The sequence below is a fragment of the Tympanuchus pallidicinctus genome, unplaced genomic scaffold (genome assembly GCF_026119805.1).
Source record: "Tympanuchus pallidicinctus isolate F22 unplaced genomic scaffold, pur_lepc_1.0 scaffold15, whole genome shotgun sequence".
NCBI lineage: Eukaryota > Metazoa > Chordata > Aves > Galliformes > Phasianidae > Tympanuchus > Tympanuchus pallidicinctus.
In genome coordinates this window covers 11754142-11776265 of record NW_026294669.1, presented here as the reverse complement: position 1 = coordinate 11776265, position 22124 = coordinate 11754142, and the positions used below count along the sequence as shown (strand labels likewise).

The following is a 22124-nucleotide window of genomic DNA, read 5'->3' as shown; positions in this document are numbered from 1 at the left end:
CTACTCATTAAGATAACAGATCCCCCAAAATGTAGCAGTGATGATACAGATCCATCCCCATGCACCTGCGTGCGTATGAAGCTGTGGCCACATGAACCAGTTATGCAGCAGGCACTTTTTATGGCAGACTGTAGCAAAAAAATTGCTCTTTGATGTCAGAACAGCCCCTGAAAGAGAAGCAAGGTGAATGCAGATCCTACGTATGAAAGGATTGTGTTCTCTTTCTGGTAAGCAATGATGGAGTCATGCTGCAGTCTGCTTGCTTTCTTTCATTCATGATTCTGGGATGCGGTCACTCAGTGTTTAACACATAACAAGTCGTAATTCTGCAAAGTAAGTTCTCCTGTACTGAAGTCCACATTGCAAGGTGAGAGGAATGTCTGTATACTAGTATCTCGCCTTGCCATTTTGCTCCATTTGTGCTGTAAGGTCATGAATTGGAGAACTTAGTTTAGTGTCTATTTTTAAAGCACTCTTGCAGCGTAGGCCTGACCTGAGCATGCACTGAGAAGCGGGACTCTTCTACTGACTTTGAATGGAGCCCTCTGTAAGCGATGCTTGTCGGGGCTAATCAGGTAACGTGAGGAAACAGCTGCAAGGTGCCCAGCCTTCAGGATCTGTGTGTCTCACCCATTAGCAAGACATGTCTGTTAGTAACAGCTTGAAGTTACATTTGCTAAATAAACACTGTGCAGTTCTGCAGTTATATCAAGTACTTTGGGTTGTTTCTCTGTTACACTGTATAAAATATTGCTATTCTCAAACTGAACACCGCAGTATATTTGTCTTGATCCGGGTATGAGTAAGGAATTATACAGAAATGTGAGAGCTGCACTTTGAAGCTTATGTGCAAATGGATTAAATCATACCTATGCAACTTGTGAATAAATGCACGATCTGAAGGAGACTTTTCAAGAAACCAAGGTAACTCTGCAGCTAAGGATCTCTAATGCACAGGACAGCGTATTCTGTCTGCTGCTGCTGGCAGTATTTCAGAGCTGCAGAATTTGGATATTGGACGTGTCTGGATTCAAACACAATGGGTTTGTCAGTACAACTGAAGGCCATGGGGCAGTCCTGTGCCTCAGTGCTGGAAAATGGGGGCAGCTGGGAGCTGGAATGATTAGCCGAGTAAAACGAAGGGGTACGGCTGCTTTCTAGAAATAAATTGGGAGTAAACACCCAAAGTGGAGGGCTATGGTAGCAAAGGAAGAGAACTGGCACAAGAACAAATGGGTATGAAATGAGCGGGAATAAATTTAGGCTGGATACATAGAGGTTTCCAAACTTCAAAAGGACATGATTTTAGAAAGCTTCCTAATTAGAAGAGTGCATGCAAACTCCCATAGCATTATTATGCACTTGCTATTTAGGAATTTAATTGTGAAATCCAAAAACTCGTTCCCTACATGCCCATTACTTGGTCAAGTTGTGAAAGGCTGTGCTTTAATAAACGGAGATTAAAGAAATTTCTAACCAACCCCGTTTATGTGTATTATAAATGATCACAGTGCTCTGTACAACAGCTGCGGGGTGAGGCCGGGCGTACCCCGTTAGGACGGCCCCGCTCTCCCAATCTCCTCCCGCCCTGTGCGCCGCCAGGGAGGCAGCCCAGAGCCCCGCGGGTAGCTGGACGCCACCGGGAGCGCCGCGGACAGCGCTCAGTACCGGGTAGCGCAGCACGCCACGGCACACCGCTCGTGACTGACAGCTCCGACTACCAATCCGCGCTCCAGCACGGAAAAAGTCGCACCGCCCACCTCGATTGATGGTAGACCCGTCCAATCACTTTGCGGAACAGGCACCCAGCACCACCCTCCCTCTTGCAGGCGGAGCAGCTCGGCCAATCATAAAGAGGGTGCGCGACAAAGTCTCGCGAGTTTTCCTAGTTTACCCCCTCGTTTCGCCCCCCACTCCCTCTGTGCCGGCCGCCAATTAGTTGACTGCGCAGCCGCCATGTTGGTTGCTATGCTGCCGCTACTGCCCGCATGAGGCGGGAGGGCGGCCGCACGGGGAGGCGGTGCCGATCCTCCTCCCGCTCCCCCCTCATTCCCCCATCCGTCTGCTCCCCCACCGGCACGCAGAGCGCCTCGGCACGGCCCCGTCGCCTCCCCGCTGCCTGCCGCATCCCGGCTGCCGCTCCGCGTGAGGCGGCGCCGCGTCCCGTGTGAGGGACGCTCTGCCGCGAGGAGCGGGGGAGGGAGAAGCCGGACGGGGCTCCGCCGCTTTCTCTCCCTCCCTCTCGGGCTTCCCCGTCCCTCCCTCCGCCCCTCAGCCGGTCCCTCGGCCCAGCCGCCGCAGTACGATGTGGTCCTCGCCGCTGCGGCTGGGCGCGGGGCGGCTGCTGCGGCTGCGGGCGCCGTTGCCGAGGCCGCGGCCGGGCCGGGCGCTGCGGGGGATCTGAAGGCTGTGCGGGGCGTGCGCGTCTCAGCGCGTGCCCGGGCGCGCCCCCGCGGCGGGGGTCGCGGGGCAGCGGCGGCGAGCGCAGCCCCCGCGCCTCTCTCCTCCGCGCTCCCGCGGCCGCCCCCTTCCCCGCTCCATCTGCAAGGACGTGGCTGTTATATGAAGGTAAGGCGGGCGGGGGGCCGCGCGACGCCGTCACCCCCGGCGAAACCCTCCTCCCCCCCTCGCCGTTGCGGCTCGGGAGCCCGGCTCCTGCAGCCGGGGGCCCTGCGGGACGGCGGCGGAGCAGCCGCGGCCGAATTACAGCCCGAAAGTTGGCATCGCTGCGCTTTCTAGGCACACGCAGGCACGTTGCTCCGGATAGGGACGGGGAAACGCGGTCGTCGCGTGGCTCCGGTCCGTTTTCAGTCTCTCCCTCCGGCAGAAGGGTTGTATAACCAACCGCACGTACCCGGCTGAGGGACGCTCCTCTCCTCCCGCGCTCCCCAGCAGCCGCTGTCGGAACGCCGTGCCTGCCGTGTAGGCGAAGCGCTGGCGGCGCCGCTCCGTGCCAAGACGCGCGCGCGGCTCAGCTGTGCGGCACACGCGGCTGAACTTCGCGCTGCCGTTTGCGCCCTGCGAGGTTTCGGGGTGGCCGCGCGGTGGTTGTTTCGGCTGGGACACGGAAAACATTCGAGTCGGTTGTGTATTACAGAGGTGCTAATGGGTTTCAGCTGGAGGTTCGCTGTCGGAGGGCGGCGTGCGCATGGATTTCTCGTCCGCGGGTATCCGCTGCCCTGAACTCGACTCGGTGCGCGTGGGGAGGCACCGTGCCGGCCGTGTGCTGGAGGCAGAGCGCTGCTTTCTGCTCCTGGAGCCGCCGCTGCTTTCGCGCACACGCAGACATCCGTGTGTTCGTCACGCCGCCGATGTGTGCTGCAGGGGCACGTGAACGAGATTAGAATTGGTGAAACTGGCTTCTTGTTAGATGTGGATATTGAAGGGAAGTTCTGCGGTTCGTTGCCTGAATGTAAAATACTTCGTATCATAATCTTACGGATGCCATTTTTTTCCACAATGGATTTCTTGCTTCACTGACCTAAAAGTTGTTTTTACATCTTGGCAGAACTTAGTTTGAGCTGTGTTGATAAAATATGGTTCTGGGCGATGAGCTAACGTGCACATGTTTGTTTGCATTTCCCAGGCACGTTTAGGTTGTATGAACTCAGAAATGGAAGCGTTGGTCTGATATCTGAAGATAACTTTGTTGTCATTGCAGTTTCTTGTTGGTGTAGTTTTTATTAAATGCTTTTATTTGTAGGTTGTTTTTAAACTCAAGCGTTGAAATATAATTGTGTTTTCTTCAAAAGCAGAGGTACATTAATATTTTACCTCCTAGTACGCTTTCCTTGTCTTTGCTGTGAAGTTTGCTTGCGGTCAGATTCACCTCCTTAGGATTTACTTCAGTGATTATTTCTTGTTCAGTACAGTTTTCTATGTAAAGCATAGCAACAAATGAGATTTAAATTCTGTTGTCCTGCTAAAGCCTAATTTAGGTTGTGCATAGCAATATTGATTGAACACCCCTGCTAAAAATACTGCTAGGGCTGGGTGTGCTTATAGTGTTGTCACAGGGGAGTGGAGGCTGTGCTGGGTGTCTGGGAGCAGAACGAAGGGCTGATTGTTTGCAGCCACGGTAGAAGCAAAATCCTGTAATCTTCCGAGTAATTCTAGCTGCTCAATTGAGTGGGTGAACTCCCTGTAATGAATAGAGTTCATTTGGTACTACTTACATGTCATTTCCATTAGCATATTTTGAAAACACGGTCAGCCAATACCTGTGTGCATCGCTTGGCTCCCTTCCTGCAGTGACCCCTGGCTGGGCAGAGGGACCAGCAGCCGAACCGGAGCCGGACTCCACTGTTCTGTGGGTACTGCACCAATGCTTACCAGGAATACTGGCTGCCTGTGAATGTCGTGTGCTCTGTCGGTTACCCCATGTGTGTGTGGCGTGTCACACTGGCTTCCCTGAATGCAGAGAGCCATGTAGTTGGCACCATAGCAGCCTGTTGTGGCAGTGGGATGGGACTGTTCTGTGAAAGTGAGGAGTTTCTGTATGGCTTCTTCCTCTTTTATCCCGATGCTACTAGAAGATTTTGACTATTGTTTGGGGGCTGTGTCTCACTGTTATCCCTGGTGAGTTATCTTAGAAATGCTTTGCTGAATGTACACAGACAGAAGTTCTCTGTCACTTTTTGCTTGCATTTAGAAAGTGGAATATGTTCTACAAACATCTTCTGGAAAACTGAATGCAAGTGGTAGGCTTGAGGAAACTGGAAGGGGTGGCATTTCAGGATGGATCCCTTGGTCCTGACCTGTACCTGGGAGCAAAGCTGGAACACTTGCTTGCAGCACCCAGACATTTGTATGAGGCAGGGGTGCAATGTCTTTTGAAAATAAGGGTGGATGAAAAATGTTGCTCCAGCTTCTCAGTTTATCAAAACAATTAAAATGAATAGCAGACGTGTGCCATTTTTCTTCTGTCACTGTTAGATTATTTCTGTTAAACTAAATGATTTTTGCTCTGTCTCCCTGGCCCTTCCTGCTTCTGTTGATTATCTGCCCTGCTACCCCACTGTTGTGCCCTGTCCTCTGGCAGCTTACCTTTGGTGACCATCACATGAACACTGTGCCTTCACATCCTGGATTTTGTGTCACATCTCTTCCATTCTCACCAATTGTAAGAGTGGTCAAACAAGATGCTGTCAGCAGATGGTCTACTGTTTGTGTTTTGTTTTTAATACCATGCTTTCCCTGTGGTGCTGCCACTTTTCATGAAACGGTCTCATGGGTTTTATTGTGCTTCAGCCTAAACAACCGTAAAAATGGTTTTTGTGTGTGCATAACATGGGCTTACTTGGAGTGGACAGAAGGAAGTGAGAAGGTAGTGCAAAAAGGGGAGGGGAGGGGAGGATGCTGGGGCAGGAGGCAAAACACAAAGAGCGCAGCAGCCGCTGATGGGTGACAGCAGGTCTCCGCTGCCTGGGCCAGCTGTTCTCATACGCTTGTTTGGGTACAGAGCTGGTTTTCCTTCAGGGCTTGTAATCCATTGACACAGCACAAGATAGTTTATGCAGGTTTCTGAAAGCCTCTTGAATTTACAATATTTTGAAAATTTCTGAAAGTTATCTGATATATTTTACTATATAATTACGTATCAGAATCTCCATTCTTATTTTGGAGAATACCACAATGTTGCTGTTCATAACTTACAACGTAATTACTTCAAGTTTACAGCAGTTACAGTGTTCACAGAAGTTTTATTGGTGTGTCGACATACAAGAATGAGATGCCCGGATTGGTTGAGGAGGATATGGCTGTTTTATGGTGGTCTGTGCAGATGGTGTAGGGTCTCTCCCACTGTGTTCTATAGAATGTTACCACTCGCTATCAGGTAAATCAGACAGGCACAACTAAATGACTTCTTGTCTGATGTGTGAGAATTGAACCAGCTTCTAATTCATTGGCTTTTGCACCTTTAGAAAAGAAATAGTAGGTGATGCAATTAGACCTCTGTTTGCACACTTGGCACTTGCAATTACTCCTTGGAGAAGTTGTAGGGAGGCTGTTGAATGACATGCAATTCTTTGTGAGTGGTTCTTGAGATATTGCCATCTCTGCTGCTCCATGAGGAAGGGAGAAGCAGCTGGTATTCATTCATAAATAAGCAGTCTTTTAATTATGAGTACTTATGATCTTTGAAGAAGAATGCTTTAGGAAAGAGTGTCAAACTGGGGAGTGAAACAGCAGTTGCCACTGAGGGATTCTCAGGCCATCCATCAGATGGGGGCGATAAATGAAATGGATAATGCACTGTGGTGATGTGTGTGCTCCCATTGCTGTTCCGGCCATCCCTCATCTTCTGCAGGGTCAGCTGCTGGGAGAAGGGCTGAGCTATTCTGTGTGACCAAAGGGCCTGCATCTTCAAATGGAAGTCAGTGCCTTGCTGCTCGAGATGAACATTTCCGTACCTGAATTCTTTTAGTCTAGAATCGTGTTGGAGAAGATTCTGGTATCTTGTCAACTTGGGATTTTTACCTTTAATAGCAAATAGTCAGTGATTTTTAATTGAATGCTGAAAACCTGCTTATAGGTGATGCTGCTTTTAGGATGTTCTGATGTGGAGACCCTGCTTGCATGATATTTTGCTATTTTGTGTGATAATTTTCATAAACTGTTACTTAAAAAACAATCCTTTAAACATAGGCTCTTAGCATTGCTTTCGTAATGCTTAGTACAAGTAACAACACAGTACAGTTTGGTTTTGTGTTCATTAACTGTGTGTGGGTTAAACGTATTTTGTGTCTAAAAGATGAGTAACTTTTAAAGTGGAATTCTGTAACTGCAACAGTGGAACTGCATCGCTGTGATCAAAGTTACGCTACAGATGTTTTCTGATGGGAAAGTTGTTCTCAGAATAAGTCTTATCAATTTTATTTTTCAGTTTTGTTTGTGATTATCTTCTTAAGATGGCATCAGTCAGGTTTAAAACCAGAAATGGAAGCTGTAGGAGACAGCTCTCCCTGTAAAGTAGAGCTGCTGCTAGGAGCAGATAGGAGCCTGCTGTGATGCTTTGTCTCTGAGACGTGGGAGCGTACTTTGTGTTGGGAGAAGGCTGCCACCAGGGTTCCTGTCTTTCCTTTTGCCAATGGAAGGTGGCTCTTGCAAGTAGCCAAGCGTGTGGATCTGATGCGCTGAATAGCTGTGTTTTATAAAAGAATGGATTCGAGCGTGACATTCAGAAGCTTGTGTTCTCTCTTGCCTGTGCCAGTGGAGATCCAGGCTGGAACGTCATGGAGATTTTGTTACTTCCTCTGGCTCCTGAGGTTGAGAAATGGTCACTTTCCTAACAGCACACAGAAATACACCAGTCAGTTGGAGTGCAGTTACGTGTTACCAGCAGTGCTCCAGGTCTGGATGAACAGATAATTTCCTGATGCTGTTTTGCCAGTACGTTGTTATAAGCCCTTCCAAACGTTTGCAATCCTGAGAAAATCATTCAATGTAACACTAAAAGTTGCTGCTAGAAGAAATAAGTCTTTTGAAAGTGGTTCAAGTGAGTTGTAATACTCCAACGTGCAAGATTGATCTCAGGGTCAGAATAACATGCTTCCCAGATCGTGCAGCTGTGATTTGGTGCATGGTTTGGTGATTTTGCTTTAAGGAACACAACAAAATCATTTTGGAGAGCAAAACACAGGGTAAAAATGGGTTTTTGTCACTAGCTTTGTAGAGAAACCAGAAACGTTTTTTTTAGGGGGGGATGAAGGGAGGGTAACCTGCAGTCTTTTCTGCTTTGGCTTTGGAGGGAGTTAAAATCAACATCTGTTGCTTTGTGTCTGTCTGTCTTGGTACTTACAGCAAACTCCTTTGGTGTCATCTGAAAAAGCAGCGTGACGTTTCTCTCTGTGGTATGCATGTGGGGCTGAAGCTGGGCAGCACTGAGGGGCGATGCCACTGCTGCTCTCAGGTCACCTTCTGCCGTCCAGCGGTGTGTCTGCACTGCTCTGCAGCTCTGTGTTGGATCTCTGAGCTGCGTGCAGCCTCAGTGCTGCCCCTGGTTTGCTTTAGTCAGTTTTGTTGTAGTGCCCCAGTTTAGAAAAGTTGTACTTCAGGAGCAAGGAAATGTATTAGTTATTTTTACTTCTTAAAAATGAAATTTTGCAGAAATTGGCATATGCATTTTAAATCCTCGTGGCCTGTAGCTTCCATGCTGTGCGCTTCTATTAAGGCTTTTCTTGAAGAGGTTTTCTGCTTTTTGGGGAAGGCTGCTGTTGGATTGACGCCCTTGTCTGCTTTACAACTTGCACACAAATGAGAAAGTAGGTTAGTTTTGAAAACCCTAATCTGCAAATAATACTTTCTCTGTTTAAGGTATGCATGTTGCAAAAACTGCATGGATGTGTCCATGCTTTGTCTGAGCCTGGATGATGGACCTGGGAAGCTGGGAAAGAAGGAGAACTTCCTCTCAGTGCTTATGAAAGGTTTACGAAAGCGCGGTTTATATTTTTTGTTTAATGTCAACAAATAATGTCATTATCTCATGGGAGGTTTCTGCTGAAATAACTGTGGTGTATGCAGCCACAGGAGGTGGAAACTAAAATCCAGCAGTGATTGAACAAGGGAATAGGTCAATCAGCAATACCACAGACTGGTACCTTCCAGTTACTCTAGCATTTCTCTTGTTTCTGTGTTCTTGCATTGAAGTGTTTTGGTATATAAACTTGGGAATTAATTTCATTTTGTCAGGAAAATGTAACGTTCTTTGCTCTGCTTTCCCGCTTGTTCTGACCCGCTTGTGTTTCTTTGGTCGCTTTCACCCATCAGATCTGCCAGTGCTTCAGGGGCTCAGGGCAGTGGTGGTGCTGTGCCTTTCTCCCTGCTCCTGCTGTGGGTTGCAGGCCTTTGTTGGCAGCCCCAGCTTGGTGTGTGTGCTGGGCAGGGCAGGGTGCAGTGGGTGCCCTCTGCTCCTTTGTAATGGCACTTCTGGCTTTGCGCAGTCCCTGTGCGTGACTGAGACTGGATTATTTTCTAATTTCTCCACAGTTAAGTAGGTTTTGTTGGGTAGAATAACTCATGCAATAAATATATGAATTAACTCTGCTTTCAAGATCATGCCACAGAGAAAGCTAAAAGAGATACAATAAGAAAATGAGGCATGGGTAATCACTAAGGGTATATACAGTTACACTTACAGCAGAATTCCTCTGGAGAAGACTGAAGAAATAGGCTGAAAATTAACATCTGACAAGAAGTCCTCTAAGAGGAAATTCCTCCAGGAGAACTTAATTCTTGAGATTAATTAAATGAAAGATTAGAAAATCTCTAGATAGCTGTGAGCTATTTAATAAAACTGAAGCAAGCAATTAAAATACTCAGTTTTAGTTACCAGCAGAGACATTGCCTCCTCCTTGTGGTCTGGTTCTGTTGTTGTACCCCCCAGTGGAACTTCTGTGCTCCCTCCTTTTACAGGAAAGCTGTGTGTGCAGCTCATTATTGCTGGGTGTTTTTGCAGAAGGATTTCAATAAAAAAGCATCCCTCTCTGGGTGAGGATGTTCTGGATAATAACTTGTTTGGCATTGGGAACACACATGTGGTCCTGAGAAAGTAGAAATAAAAGTGCTTTGTAGGAATTATACTAATGAGATGTATGTGAGAATAGCTTGAAAGAGGAACTTGATTAACATCTGAGACTGGAGCTGACATTTAGCCACCTTTGGATAAACCTTACACTGCTGATAAAACTGCTCTTTCTTTCTCAACCTTCTGGTTTCTATTTCTGCAGTATAATGACTTAAGCATTTTTCAGTCCGTCTGTTCAGAATCGAAGCTGCCATCGTTCAGAGGAGTTGTGGTGCCACAAGTGAAAGGAGGAAGGTACAAAAGAGGAATCTTTGTGTTCCAACTACTGCTATTATATGCAGCTGCTTCAGAATAGGATGCTACTAAAGTCATTAGAGTGCTGTGCTGAAGATTCTTTCAGAGGTGCTCATTGCCTTCCTCTTATAGTTCTTGAGAAAATAGATGTGATGTTCAGCAAAAATGAAGGCAGATTAATACAGAAGCTTCTGAAGGTAAACTTCTTTATGCTATTCTATTTTTCAGTTGAAAACATAAAACCACATTCTAAAAATGTGCTTTCCAAACTTAAATGACAGTAATTAGTAGTCAGGAAAAGCCATAGTCAACCTTTTTCTTTTGGCAGTGCATGAATATCTTCATAACATTTAACATTAAAAACACAATCGATTGTCAGGTTTTAACACAGAAATGCTAAAAGGGAAGAGATGCCTTTCCTAATGGCTGTTTATTGTATTAATAGTAACTGTGCATCTAAGTGGGGGGGGGGGGGGGGAAGCCAACAACAAATGTTGACTAATAATTATTAAAACAAATCAGCTTCATTCTTGTTGTAGCTTCCAAAGCATGGAAATAGGTTTCTTCTTTAGCCCACTTTGCTGCCATGCTTTGAAGGCCTCACATCTCTGCAGTGAGGGTGGAGTGGAGTTCCTTGTGAGATGGCGGACCCAGCTCCTTCCAGTGCCCTGACACTGCCTCAAGGTGCGTTAAGAATTGACAACAAAAGGAATGAATGCATGTGAATGAAGGCATTAGGGACCCCAATCTCAGGCTTTTCATGCATTTCCTGTCCTTGCACATCATTGTTAGGAGCACATATATAGTAAGCATTGTTAATAAAAACTGTTGTGACCTAAAATCAGTAGGGAGTTCTGTTTTAAGAAGTATGTTTCTTAAGTGTCTTTGATCCAATTGTTGCATATTGCATATTTAGATAAATCTGTACACATGCTGAATAAAATAGTTTCATCCTGATCTGTAGTAGATAAAAGGATGGAGTGACAACACTTCAAAATCTTTAATAGCCAATTCATATTTTACAGCAGAACATCTTTCAAGAGTATGCTAAGAGTTTTGAAACGATGTTAGATGAACAGATCCCCATCTCTTGCTTCCAATTTGAGAATGACAGGGAAATGTATCCTGTGTATTGCTGTTGTGTTACAGGTAATCATTTCCACCGAACAGCATCTTACATGCATGTACTTCAGAAAAAAAAGTTGAAAGTTTTGCTGACCTTCTCAAACTTCTTTTGGCAATGCTGAGCTTTCCATTTATTTTGTCCCTTGTTTAACAGTTTTTTTGTGTGTGTTTTCAAAAGCACTTCCATTCACCATTCAAGGGATTCAATAGAATTCTAATAGGAACGGCACATAAATAACTACAGAGATCAATGCTCCAATTCAGCCAAGAGTTTTTTTGTGACTTCAAAAGCCACAAGAGCATTTATTATTAGAAACACACAATTGACTTTTCTTGTATTATCATTTTGCATGGTGATTTGGTTTTTACCACCACAAGATGTTCAACAGTTTCATTTGAAAATGATGTATTTACATCCTGCGTTCCACAGTGGTTTAATTTTTAATCTTTTCTGTGGAGCCACATTCACGTCTGTGTGCATGTTCAGCGCTCTGCAAAGATCCAGCAAAACATTCACTCGGAAATTTTTCCTCAAAGGTCAACCAAATGTTAAGCACAGTATCCTATTTGTGTATTGTAATGAAAACTGTGAAAGAAATTTTTGAAGTATGAGTTGCTGAATTAATTTTTGTATTTCCGACTGTATTTACGGAACTCATGCAATGTACGGCACACCCAGAACTGTTCCTGAGGCTTTCTCCTGCCCTCAGAGGTTCAGCCCGTGGCTGTCAGGAGCTGCTTTTGCCAGTGTTGGTCTTACTGCACTGGGAGCAGGCTGAGGGAGCTCCCACAGACCTGGTCCTGGGATACTGGGTGGGCTATAGAAAGCCAGATGGCTTCACTGAGGTACTTTCAGCACTCTAAAGCTTCAGAAAGTTGGTTCTTTTTTTCTGTAGGAGCAGTTGGAGATGGCTAATAGGGAAAGTATGGTGTGAAACCCAGCTGTGGCTTCAGTCATGCTGGCTGCCTGGGAATGTGGCTTTTGGGCAGTTCCTGTGTGCCACTTGAGGCAGGTAATGGTATGGTTTTATCACCTTGGGTGGAGTGCATACCCAGGGGGAAGTGGAGCTTTGTTCTGGTTGTCAGGATAGCGTTTGTACATCAGTGGGTGTTTCCTGCGTTGATGTTTTGGTTTTCACAGTTGCTAATACTTTGGAAAATGAAATCAAGTTACCAATAAGGGCTTCTAGATGGCAATAGCCTTCCCTAAGCCCTCAGATAACCTGATACCTGCTCACCAGCCAGTCCTATGCTACAAGAAGAGGATGCAGCTGGGGCTAGGAGCTGCTTTTTGAAGTTTTAGTTTTGGAGGAGGCTGGTGCTGATACTTCCCCCACCACTGCGCCAGTGACCTCTAGACAGTGACCAGCAGTGTGGTCCTGCACAAGCGTGTTCTGACTGAGAAATGTTTCTATCGGGGAGGTGAGGAAGCAGTGTGCGTCTCTGGTCCTTCTCTCTCCTAACAGTTGGAGTGGTAAGATTACACAGGTGATACTTTTGGTGCACCTTGAGAAAGGCTTTGATTGTGGTGAGGAAGAGAGGCACTGGTAGGGCATGGTGAGAGCACAACTGGTAACACACAGTGCCATGACTGCATTTACATTAATGCTCAACAGGTTTGTTATCACATAGAAATACACACATTTAAGATTTGAGTGCTGTTGTAGTGTTATCTTAAGTGATAAAGGAAGTGAATTCAGACATGCTCTTAGTTCCTCAAAGTTCTTCCCCATTTCCTTTTACCGCTTCAGATTGCATTTGAGTCAGCTGCTTTCAACTTGACACTTATGTCATCCAGACATCTGCAATGTTAGTGTGCTAATGTCTGCATTTCAGCTGACTGATAGGTACACCAAAGCCTATCTTATTTTGTCATTGCAGCATGAAGCTTCTTTTTAATTTCCCTGGCTGTTCAACATTTAAGGAAACAGGATAATAGAATATTGCTGGCATATGTTAGCCTGATGTCAGAAATCTGTTTAACGTGGCTTTCTTCCTGAAAATGGCCATTTCATTCTGTAGCCCTTCCTCTATACTCATACTTGATATTTAACTAGAGTCTAAGCTGGAGTCAAAGAAATAAAAATGGGCATCTACAAATATACATATATGCACACACATTCTTAGAGAAGCTTGGTTCTTTTAAGGGATGTGATAGGCTTGTTGAATCTTTCTGAAAGAAAGCATTCGTGTGTTTTAGGTTTGTGTGGATCTTCTGCTTCTTTTATGTCAGTGAGCAAGACATAGAAACTGTACACCGTATGTTGTTGAAACCAGGCATTATCCATTCCCTCTTCCATTGCTTCTTTTCTGTAGCCAACCCTAAATGCCTCAGGGGAAAGGACGACAACATCTGGCATTTGTTTTGAGTGCAACGAAGAGAAAGGGAAAGAAAGAGGTAAAAGATGGGGAAGATTGGAAAAGAAACAGTCTTCTCAGCCATTGTGGGTAGTTCCCCAAAAACCTGAGGCATGGAATTATTAAAACTTGCTGCTGGTATGGAGCAATGTAGATTTTATTGCTCGATGCTGCATGCTGTTTTATAGTTCTGCCCAACACGTAATCCGTTTTACTGAACGTCGTTTCAAACTGGCTGAGGCTCCTTAACTAAGCCTGTTTATAGAACAGGTGGTTAGAAATTTACTTCAGAGACAAAAATATAGTCCTAAATTTAGACTAAATTCTTCCCTGGCCACTTCATTTACTCTATTTTGTACTTACCGTTCTGTTTGCAGAAGTGCTTTCTTCTGCCTGACAGTTTGTCTGTGGGAGTGCTGCTGTCCTCTGTGTCAATTATTTTAAAAAAGTAATATCTAATTGATGTTAGATGTGGAGCTTCTTGAAAAACATTGCGCCAGCTATCTATGGAGAAGAGATTAATCATGCTTCTAAGTTCTTGCGGACTATTAGACCTTCACTTCAGGTAACATAATTGATTTTTTTTCTGTATGTTATGATTATTGGACTTTTTAAGATACTTCATTTTTGTACTTCTTTGTTCTGAAACAATCTCTTGGCTGTTCTTAGTCGATCTGCATATTTTTGGAGGCCTTATCAGCTAATCTGTTTGAGGTTTTGCAATACGAAGTGACATGAGAGCAGACCTTCATCTACCCTGTGGGCTGTGCGCCTGACTAAGCATCCTCATATGAGGAATTCCCTCTCTACAACAGCATGATGTAGCTGGTTTATATTTGTATCTTATGACCTGCTAAAAATATTCATTCCTTCCCATTTACCTTCTATGATCCTCTTCAGCAGAATTGATGTCTGACCAGTTTGTATGCTACTCTGTATTGTTGTAATTGATTTACTCTGCATTGACAAAGCACAGAAATTGTCAGAACTTGCAGAAGAAATGCATGCTTTTCAGAAAATAGTCTAAATTTTTAAGAATAAATGTTGGTCTTGTGATCTGAAAGCACTGATGTCACTTCATAAAGTGTTTTTTTCCGAAATTTATGTCTGTGTTACTTTGAATGTAGTGGATCTTAGGGTTAGTAAATCATTAAATGTAATAAATCCCTGAATGCACTGCCTGTGAGGGGTTATTTAAAGGTGAAAGCTGTTGGGATCAGTGGAGAAAATATAAATAAGATCAGAAGCTGACCGTATAGAAGACTACAAATGACTATATTGTATGAGCAAGTAATAGGATAGAGAGATTATTTATTAGTCATGCTCTTCAAAAATCAGTCTTGAAATTAATTCTGTCTCATTACATCTACTAATAACCTTGGTGCAAGAATTGTGCACGTTCTTATTAAAAGCTGTAGACAACCCAGTTCAGAAAATTGAGTGTTTTGAGGACTGGATTATTCCGTAAGGAAAATGAGAAGCTCATGGATTTGGACATTCAAAAGTGAGCATGATTTAATAATACAAAATCAAGTATTTAAGACATAAGGATTTTTTTTTTTGGCTTTAGCAGTTGCACTGGTAGTAATTCAAGTCACCGTTCCCAATATGAAGAATGAGCAAGGCTCAGCTGGCCACTTGTTATGGGTGCTTCGCTGTTACTGTCGCACTCAGCCTGTGCTGGTAGATGGGTTCATGGCTGATTTGGTAACAGCAGAGAACTGGGGAGTTTCATGCACAGCACCAAGAAGGGGAACTGCAAGCGCATGGGAGAGAAAGCTTCAACACAAGGCTTGTTCATGTTCTTTTGTAAACCTGTTGAGATAGAGTGTGGTAGAATTCATTACAGCTGGTAGAGCATAGAGTTAGGATGTTTTTTTAAAGTATGCTCAAGCAATTATCTTCCAAGAAGTGTACTGATTTTTAGAGAAGTTGGTGATCTCACCTAATTGTTTTCCAGGCCTTCCTTAGTGTTGTATGAGAACGTGCCTGGAAACAAATGTCCTTCTTTGGGAGCTTTGAAGTATCTTAATTCTTAAAAGGAGTTATGTGAGTGGGATCCCAATTCGTAAGACACATTTACAATTTAAGTATGAATATTAGAAACTTAATAGTGAGTACTCTGAATAGGTATACTGGTTTACTGGGATGGTGCCAATAAACTGAAATAATGGCCTTTTAAGTCAGGAGACTCGTGCTGAAATCAGCTGAAGTCATAAGAAAAAATGTGTTGGTTTTTTTCCCCATTTCTCACAAAAAGAATGCTGCTAGTCAGTGCTGTGCTGGTGTGATGGGACAGACAAAAGGGAACATGTGGATCTGTCAAATAGCCCAATGTAGTAATGCAGCTAATTGCATCTTGCTCTTAACCTTTATGTCCTAGTTCAGATTTCCAGTGCTCCAGTGGAGAGAAAAAAAAAAAAAGGCAAAAACCTCATTTGTCTCTCAGCAATTTATGTAATTTTACTTCTTGTGAGACAGATAATGTCTGTTAAAGACTTAAACGTTACGCTGTGGGCTGATCTGTCTCTCCTTAAAAACACATTTTAGTTTTTTAGTGCTACCTGAATCGTGTGTTGTAAACTCAAAGAAATGGAATGCTTTTGATGGTTTGTATGTTGTGTATACCAACAGGGTCTCACATGGACCTTGTACATTTTAGTTACTTGCTGAATTGTGTTTTCAGTTTCTGTTCTGCTTGTGTTTTGTCTCATCTGAGCTTGTTTGGCTTAGATCTATTACAGTATACATATTAAAACAAATGTACAGGATTTGTCTGCATAGGAAATTGTTGTAAAACAAAATTCTACTAACAAGCAAAATCATTATTTCAAGCTTAGTGTACTCATGGGCATTCTTATTCACTATTGAATGTCCAGTTCATTTGATTGAATTCTTTCCTGTGGTGAAATAAAATCAACCTTATTATTGAATAAGTGGGTGCTGTTTGGGGTTATGTCAGGGAGGAAAGTCAGGAAGAAAAGAGAAAAGATGTGCTAGATTTTCAGTGAATGGTACTGAGAACTGAGCATCTGAATCTCAGGCTTTTTGGGAGAAACCTTTTTTTCCTTCACCCAGGAAAAGGGTTTTATGGAGTTTTCTATGAATCTTGAACATCTTAATAATCAATTGTATGGGAACTGCTGAGTCACGGCCTGAACCTCTGATTGATCACCTGAGGTGAGCCATGAGTCAGCCAGAGGAGCACAGGTGAAGGCAATTCTCCTGTGCTGCCAGAAAAGGTGGAGCCTGGCTGCACCCCTCTTAGACCTATTGAAGAGCTGGGGAAGCAGTGGGGAAGGATCTCTGCTGGAAGTCACCTTTGCTGGTGTTTTGTAGCGAGCCCAGGATAGGGGTAAGCTTTCTATTTATTCTCTTTGTTATCTCAGTCTGCTTTGCCTAACTCTCTTGTTTATTTTGTGATTATAACATCCTAAAATTCTTTGATTATACATCAATATGAATGAAAACACAAAATACCAATATATAGAGAGCATAAAATTAATAGATATGAAGTTAGTATTTCATGTGATTGTTGAAAATTATTTTCATGACTTGAGTTCTTCAGTGCATACAGCAGCTCGGACGGTAAATTCGCTTAGTGCCTAAATGTTTGCTTTTGTTTTAGATGGGAAGCCTGAGTTTCTAAATCAGTTAAGTGGCTTTGAAGACCTCATTTACCATTTGACATGCATCTTTAGAACTTGTAACTTAAAGCTAGCTAAGTTGTCAAGGAAATAGATGAAGATACAAATACGTATTTACAAATACGTTGATAGTTCTCTTTTCCCTATCCACCTTTACACTTTGGCTACTGTATATAAATGGTTTACGTCTGTAGCAATTGCTGTTCCAAGCCCTGTACTAATGCCTTGTGTAATGCTTTCCCAAAACACTTCAGCTTAGCCACACAGAGTTCAGTTTATTTCCTCAGTTCTCCCTGAGTGCAGCAGTGTATGTCCAACCCTTCCTTGAGCGCCGATAGCCCTCTGCAATAAGAGTCTCCGTAGTTGTGCAGGTTCCTAAACGTAATTGATGATGGAGTTGTTCTAAACATTATTAATTCATTCCCTTTGAAGGGAAGTGTAGATTCATGGACACCCTAAGAGCTATGTTAATATAGCAGACCTTGTTCTCAACAAGAATATCTGTGAAAGCGTGCTTGTAGCTTACAGTGCAGCTGATGCCACTCCCTCAACCTGTGCTGAGCCTACTGCAGTTCCTAAAGTAGATTTTCCTATATTTCTGTTGCTTTTTCCCTTCCAGTTCCTGTGCCTCCATCAGCATTGGCAGTGACCTATGAGCCTAGCCAGAGTGGTTTGGATTGGGTAGGCACCCATACTGTCAGGTGATAATTGTCGAAGTATTTAGTGCGTGGAGAGGTTGGGATGTTGCATTTGAAACATTGTAAGAAAGAACTTCAGAATCCATCTCTCCCTACCACATCGGATTTCATGTAGAGGAGTGTGTTTGTTCAGGTGCTTCACAGTACACCTTGGATTTGCCAGCCTACTCCTGCTGGTTTGTTTCAGTAACATTAGATGCTCTGTCACAAAAAAACAAACAAACAAACAAACAAACCAAAAAACAACTTCAATCTTTCATGTATTTTCATACAGCAAAATGCCATGTTTAATGTTTTCTTGGCAAAAGTAATGATGCGTATTTTTAATGTGCATTAATTTAAAAGGTCTGCACTTCAGCAGTGCTCTCATAAGTAGTAAAGTTGACTGTGCAGTAAGAAAGCTACATGGAGGCTTCTACTAGAGAGTTGTAATTGTAGACGTGTGTAGGTACCAGTTAAAACAGGAAAGTCTGTCTTTCTGGAATGGTCTGCTGAGGTCACTGGTGAAGATAAAATCCAGTCTTTCCTGGGCTGTGTTGTGTGATTGTGTGCCAAAGTTGATATGCTATAGGGATCGTTGTGCCAGGTAATGTGGGATTTAAGGGTTGCTCGTTAACTAAAGGAGTTTTTTGTCTTTTAGAGTTGCATAAATGAACCTTTCTTCTAAGAATTTCTTTTGTTTATATATTGATATTCCTTGTTTATTTGTACCGCCGTCATCATTTTTTCTTTACCTCTCACATATTAATCCATTTTCATACCTTGAGGAGAAAAAGTCTGCATCAGAATTGCACAGATAAAGGAGTCCAGTGCTGTGTTGGGTCTGGTTAAGGATGCAAGCACAGTGATGCTGACAGTGGTTAGTGATAACAGGTGTAAGGAGCTGGCCCTGTTTATACTGAACCTTCCTGGTGCAGATTTGTAATAACTGGCAATAAATTGGTTTCTGTTTTGCTTGCTTTTTAACACTGTAGATAGGGATGACTGTAGGTTTTATTTAGTGTGACATATAGCTAATTTTCAGTGCTCTTGGTAAGCCTTGGTGTGTTTCTCCTTTCCTTGAGGTAGTGAAGACAAGGATTGACTAAGGAGGCAGCCGGTGTATTACAGTGTGTTGTGTAAATTCCTGCATTCATTGTCATGGCAAAAAAAAGAACAAGCATAAATTTGAAGTTATGTGAGGATCATGTTGTTATTAATGTATGGCATGTAGATAACAACCCTTATTCCAATGCCAGTACCTGATAAGAACAGTGAGATGTGTGACCAGCGTGGGCTGCTGCCACTGACTCACCGTGCAACGACAGGCAAATTGCTCAGTTTTGCGCATCTCCTTCTTCTGTTTCTTAAATGAGAAATATTGTTTCCCAGTAAAATATTCGAGAGTCTTGGATAAAAAGAGGTTATTTTTCTTGTATGCTTCGCGAGTATGTAAATTTGAAGCGGGAAAGTGCAGCGAATACCAGCTTCTGTGCAAGTCTCTTACCAGCACAGAGAGAATGATGGAGTCTTGTTCATTATGGGTTGTGTTAAAGCATCTCATATTCCTGGAAACCTTAGAGCACAAACCAAAAGAGGTGTTTAGGTCTGATTTCATACTTGTTTGTATTCTGTTCAAGCCCTTTTAGTTTTACTATCTGTCTAACTAAGCACAGATTCAATAAAATGTCTGATGTGTGCATTGATTATTGACCATCTAGTTTTCTGCTATATGCCAGGCACTGTGCCACCTTCAGATGAAATAGTACAGGGAGCCTTATAGGGAAGTTTTCTCACAATATTCATCATCTCTTTCATGTTATGTTTTTGGCTGTGTTATTATATCACTCAATTTTCGTGATCCTTTGGAATACTTGACCTTTCCAGCACAATCTGTGTTAGCTTTATAGTCTTAATCTCTCTCCTGGCACCTCCTGAAACAAAACACAAATTAATGATGCAGATACCACAAAACAAATCACATGCTGCTTGTTTCTTCCCAACTGTTCTTCACTGTCATTGTTTGCTGTATTGTATGCGTGTCCTTGTGTATTCTGTGGTGAAAAGGACCTAAAAAATGCAGGAATTTTTAAGGGGGACAGTGGCAGATAAGTAGAGAAATGATGTTAAGGATTCAAATATACAGAGGAAGGTTTAGCTAAACATAAAAAGAGCACCACTATTTCAGCGCTGACAAGTGGATGTTAATTTTTGGCTTTGATGCATGGTTTGGATTTAATGAATTCAGGCTTATTTTGTGATAGTCTGTAAATAGCTTTGGAAGTGGTGGAGGATACATGAGATGTCTGGTCTCTGGCGCTGCAGGAGAGTATGTGCCATTGGCTCGTTCTGTAAATGATTGCCCTTGTATTTCTGCATCTTCATCTCTTTCCATTGAATCATCCTTCATCCTGCTTTAATTTCCTGAATTTCTTAGGCTTTCTTTGCAACAAGTGCCTACTTCGACTTCATTGTGATAAATAAAAATAATCCCATTGATCACTGTGCTTAGCGCCCCATTTTATCCAGCTGTCCTGCCCCATGCTCAGTGAATGCACAATCTGAAACTTCTGTTTTGAGTTTCCTTTTATGTTTTTCCCCACATTGTGACTGTTATCTACGCTTTTATTTTTCTTTTGAAATTGCTTTTCATGAAATGAATGATCTTCCCTTGGCTGCATGCAATACCTCAACTCCATTTTACCATTTGGACCATGATTCTGAATGAAGGCGCTGCATCCTCTCCCTGTGGCCCCTCCTGTCTTCCTTGTGCTGCTGTAGTGCTTGAACCACACAGTGAACCATGGCGGGGAGCTGGTCTGACTGAAAAATAATGTTGCCAAAATTGTGTTGTTTCTTAATTCTCCGCTCTGGGTTACCATATGGCTGTACAAATGGCCGTGTCAGCAGTAGGGAGAGGATGATGCAAGGCTGGAGACAAGTGGCCAGACACAGGAGTAGGTCAGGATTGCTGCTTCAGCTAGCAGTGCCAGGTTATGTCAAATAAAGAGTTCATCAGAGTAATGCCTAATAGTCCCTGACATGATCACATCTTTCTGAAATCCTGGTATCTGTGGCTTTTTTCCTTAACTTCTTTCCCTCTTCCCCATGTTGTTCAATGCATTTTCCAAAGCCGCTTGTTCACGTCATTCTTATCATTAAAAGTGATCAATAGAGGCATCAGCAAAAGAATTACAAAAAAGAAAATCTGGAATCTGATTCTGGAATGTTGAAGTACGTACTTTAATTTAAATTACAAAACTGGACATTTTCAGTTCTGAGCCTAGGCTGAGACATGCAAGTAATACAAAATAGCATCTCCCACTGTTGTCAGGTAAATAGACATTCTTGCTGGATCCAAGACCATATGTAATGGTGCATCTGCCTGCATTTGAGTGTCAAAATGTTTCAACTGAAATAAAAATATCTTTTGTTGTTCCTCAAAAGTTCACCAATTATGTTCCTTCTGTTCCTTATTTACTTGTATCTTGGGAAAAATACAAAACAAAACTCGATGTTCTTGAACAGTGTGATATGCTCCATTAATACAGATTTTCTGAAGCTTTGCTTTGATATTCAGTTGTACATGCTCTTTCAGGAAGAGATGATATTAATTATCCTCTGGTCAAATCACATGAGCTAGAGTTTATCACATTGTCCTTGCGTTCTTTCTGACTATTGGAATCCTGATTGTTGACCTTCAGAATTTCCTTTTGTTTCTAGGACAAAAGCGTCAATCTGGTTCTTTTGAAAATTAAACTCTGAAGTAAAACAAAAATCTGAGTTTAATATAGAAACAAGTGTGTGTTTGCTCAGACTATAGGTGATCATTTGGTGTTATGATTTTTTTCTTTCTGATAAATAGGTCATTCTCCCAAGTTTATTATCAGCATCTGATGCACTGTCCTGCTAAGGGTGAATTATTGAATTCTGGTCTCTTTAACTCCAAAACAGAAAATGAAAACACTGTTCAGTGGCAGGTAAAATGTAAATATCTGTGACTTCTGAGCATTAGTCCTCTCACTTCTATACCATCCCTCAAAATATATCAAGGCCTTATGATATTGTGTGTGCATTCCCCAAGCTGATACTGCTGTCCTGGACACACAGTGCTGCCTGCCTCAGAGGTAATGTTGGCTGCTTCCTCCTATTCTTGATGGTTGCATGTCGTCTTTTTAGTCTGTATCCATCCTGTTCTGGTACCTCCCAGTAACATGGATCCTCCTGCAAGCTCTTCTCCATAAGCCATTACTCTTCTGAAAAGATGGCATGATCTTCATTCAGGAATTGTTCTCTAATTCCTGGGATAGTATTTTTCTTGAATTTCTACTAGCAGATATGGTGATTTTATTTTCTTTACCTAAATATTACTGTCAAACAGTCAGCTTAATATCTCTCCCTTGTTGCCTTGCATAGATTTTGTGTACTTCCCATAGTCATACTTTTATCTGCAGCTGTTTTGAAAATGGGCACCTAAGTAAAAGCTCTCTAGTCTCC

The 22124-nt window shown here is 43.0% G+C and overlaps 1 protein-coding gene across 2 annotated transcripts in view; it reads left to right on the top strand.

Annotated features, from left to right (window-relative positions):
- The first annotated feature begins 2430 nt into the window (after positions 1 to 2430).
- PTPN4 (protein tyrosine phosphatase non-receptor type 4) overlaps positions 2431 to 22124 on the top strand; it is a 98680-nt gene continuing 78986 nt past the window's right edge. Inside the window, exon 1 of one of the 2 annotated variants that reach the window (XM_052674495.1) lies at positions 2431 to 2568. The gene's annotated coding sequence lies outside the window, so the exon portion shown is untranslated. Of the gene's footprint in view, positions 2569 to 13713; positions 13869 to 22124 lie in introns of those variants that run through there. The other variant, XM_052674494.1, reaches the window with a different exon arrangement.